Source organism: Electrona antarctica (assembly GCF_951216825.1).
Source record: "Electrona antarctica genome assembly, contig: scaffold_53, whole genome shotgun sequence".
Classification (NCBI taxonomy): Eukaryota; Metazoa; Chordata; class Actinopteri; order Myctophiformes; family Myctophidae; genus Electrona; species Electrona antarctica.
In genome coordinates, this window is record NW_027638402.1 from 363,668 (window position 1) to 367,209 (window position 3,542).

Consider the following 3,542-nt stretch of genomic DNA (forward strand, 5'->3'; position numbering starts at 1 on the left):
AGAAGGATGATGAGACAGCCTCACGGTGCGCCAAGGGGGAGCCACAGAGAAGGATGATGAGACAGCCTCACGGTGCGCCAAGGGGGAGCCACAAGGGGGAGCCACAGAGAAGGCAGCCCAGAGCAGGCCTCCAGTACCGCGAGGAAGCTGGTAAAGCTCTTACCGACCAGGAGGAAGAAAAGAGGAAGAGGGTGTGGGTGTGGGACGCACTTATAGAGTGACGTCGCACCACAGGTGTGATTAATTTGGTACAATGCTCCTGATCCGAGGGTTATTGTCACATATGGTTACAGGTTCACTTGAAATTAAATAAAACTAAATGTGGTGTTAAACTCAACAGTGGTGTGTGTAGAATATTGTATAGGATTCCATAGGATGTGTTGTGTGACCTCTAAATGGTTTTCACCTGTTTGAGCACTGTGGAGCTGGAGCCGTCCAAGCTGATCTTCAACAGGTTTCTCCCGTTAGCTACGATGAGGAAGGGCTCCACATCTCTCACCACTATGAGAAAGTGAGACATTACATCTGAGTTTGTTTACATTTAAAAATACACACACCCTGCAAAACTAGACTATTTAATATCAATATTTATCTGTTCTAAATAGAGCTCTCTCTCTCTCTCTCTCTCTCTCTCTCTCTCTGATGTGTCTCTCTTTATCAAACACACCACAGACTGTGATTTACTGTCTTAAAGGACCACTTCGCCACTATTCAACCTAGTCTGTGTGTTTTTAATCATTAGCATATATGCTAAAATGCGCCCGTTTATTATCATTGGTGTTCTGTAGCTCCGTGGGCGCACTTCCAAAGCTGTCCACCATGTACGTATTTGTCCAAAAATGACGTAGGTGGTGGACACTCGGTAGGCTTTCAGAAACTACAGGGACAATGGACAGGTAGGCTTGCCGTAGCTAGCCTAGCCGCGAAGGACACCCCTGTCTACACAACAACAAACGAAAACAACGAGTCAGTATGGCTGCTCCAGGGGATTTTTCCCTTACACATATTGGCAGAATCTGCGTTAGGGTCGTTATATGAACCAGAAATATACGGAGGAAGAAATGCAGTGACGGGGACAAGAGCAGCTGCTAGTTGCTGCATCTGGAGGTGTGGACTGTTGCCTGCTGGAGCGACCTAGCTAGTAGCTTTCCCTGGTCCAGTGCGTCGCACATGCAAACCTTTCTGCCCAGGAAAAGTTTTTTCTGCCCAGATAGTGTTTGTTGACTGTGTTACTGGGAACCTGCGTTCAGGATGCCTAAATAAACTGGAAGTTGCAACCGAAGCCTGATGGACGAAGAGGGACATTCAGATTGAAGTAAGTGTTCAATGTATTTACAGCTTATTTGTGTACGTGTGTGTCGCCACACCGTATTGTTTACATAAAGTGTCAGAGGCTAGGCACGGCTTCAGCCTACAACTTTTCGGTCCAAACATCTTCTATTCGTTCAACTATTCATTAATTCAATTCAAAACTGTATGGCATGCCATCTGAAGCAATGTTAGCCATGGGCTCGTATGTTTCAGGGCTAGCAATGTAAACATTCAAGTGTTATACCTGTGTCCATTAGGTCATGGGTACAGAAGGCTGATGAAGCTGAAGATGTCTTTGATGGACTGATGGTGAGCCATACATACTCAACTCAAACTTTATACATAAAGCACATTACTGTATTTGCTGTATTTTGTTTGACCCCCTAGAAAACTAGATGACACGTCTCAAGGGCATATCATTTTCAATAAAGGTTCATATATTTATATATGCTTTTACAAAGACCAGTCAGTGGTCAACCAAAGTCCTGTAAAATGTAGTAAATATACTGTCATTTATACTATAGGCCTACTGTGTCTCACACAGACGGTTTCACACTGTAGTATTGAATTGTATCTGTAAATCACACTAGATGACAGTGAATTGACTTTTAACCTTTTGTAATATCTCAAAAGAAAAAAGAAGATCATTACTGCATCAAAAGTAATCAACAAACTATAAAACTGATGACAACATTGTACAAATTACACAAGCAAAGTGCCTTGCACTGAATAATAATAAAACTATTTGTATCGCACCTTTCATGACATGCAATGCAGCTCAAAGTGCTTTACAGAGCAATGGTGAAAAAAAAGAAACGCAAGGCATAAAACATTGAAATGGCAGTAATGCAATAGTGAGGACATGAATAAATCTAAAAGCAAGAGTGTATAAGGTGGTCTTGAGCTGTGCTTTAAAATGTCTAGACTGCCTGTCAAAGGTACAGTGGGAGTTTGTTCCACGCGTCGGCCCGTAGAAGCTGAAAACTGCTTCACTGTGTTTTTTTGTTGCCATTTGTTAGGCACATCGAGCAAGCCAGCTGTGAGGACCTGAGGGGGTGGTTTGGGACATATCTAGGCAGGCAGTCATGTAGGTCGGTAGGTCACAGATGCAGACCAATAATTGTAAAATCAATCCTAAAAACAACCGGAAGCCAATGCCGTGACACTCTTAGTTTTAGTTAAAACTCTGGCTGCCGCAAGTTGTAATCGGTCAGTTGTTTTCTTTGGCAGTCCAGAATAAAGTGCATTGCAGTAATCAAGCCCAGAAAAAACAACGGCGTGGATCAGTGTTTTTGCATCATCTAATGACTGACAGGCTCTGATTCATACAATATTTCTAAAGGTGAAAAAGGCAATCTTGGTAACATGATTGTGTGAATTAAAATTCAATTCAGAATAATGACCCCCAAGTTCTTTACTGTACTGTTACTTTCTACAGTCAGGTTGCCAAGTCTGCTTATTATTATGATTGATATGTGATACTCAGTTGTAGCCTACCTACTCATTTGATCAGTAAAGAAACATACTGTACATAGCCTACACACTCAATCGTCCATTCCAGTAATCCTTGAGTGCTTTCACCATTACTGACTCTACGTCTCTCACCACAGCATGTGCGTCTGCTCCTGTCCTGTCTCGGCCAGAAGCAGCTCCAGTGACGTGTCATCATGCAGAAAGCCTGAAAAACCACCTGCCTCAGTGACCTCTGACTATAGAACATCTAGTTTGTTAGTTTCCAGTTCAACCATAGACCCCTGTTTTTATATATATCTGTAGATTTATGTAAATCAGTACTATTAAAAGATAGTTGATTTGATGACAAGTTTGTTTTATTTTATCTCATGTAGGCGTATGGTATTTATACATTTTGACCAATTCCTAATACTCATTCACATCTGAATGCAAACAAGACCACAATGGAAATAAGTGAATAAGTGAATGTGTTTTATTGTACTGTAACATAAGGTTTAAAAAACAAGGCCACACAGGCAAAGTTTGTAAAGTATCAATATTGCTATATAGAAATACAAGTAAAAGTCCAGAATTTAAAATGTACTTCAGTAAAAGCACGACAATATTGGTAAAGGCTTAAGAGTAGTACATTGATTTATCAATCCAGATTGTGTACAACAGCAACATACAAAGTAAATTGTATCTATATAATATACTGTATACTTCATGGGAGTTCCTTGAAAGCCACTTCTTCATCTCTTGAGTCGAAGACAGCCACC

The 3,542-nt window shown here is 41.2% G+C and overlaps 1 long non-coding RNA gene across 1 annotated transcript; it reads left to right on the top strand.

Annotated features, from left to right (window-relative positions):
* The first annotated feature begins 761 nt into the window (after positions 1 to 761).
* Positions 762 to 3,061, top strand: LOC306918112. Its single transcript, XR_013789287.1, has 3 exons — positions 762 to 1,315; positions 1,569 to 1,620; positions 2,922 to 3,061. It is a non-coding gene; the product is annotated as an uncharacterized lncRNA (long non-coding RNA).
* The last annotated feature ends 481 nt before the right edge of the window (positions 3,062 to 3,542 follow it).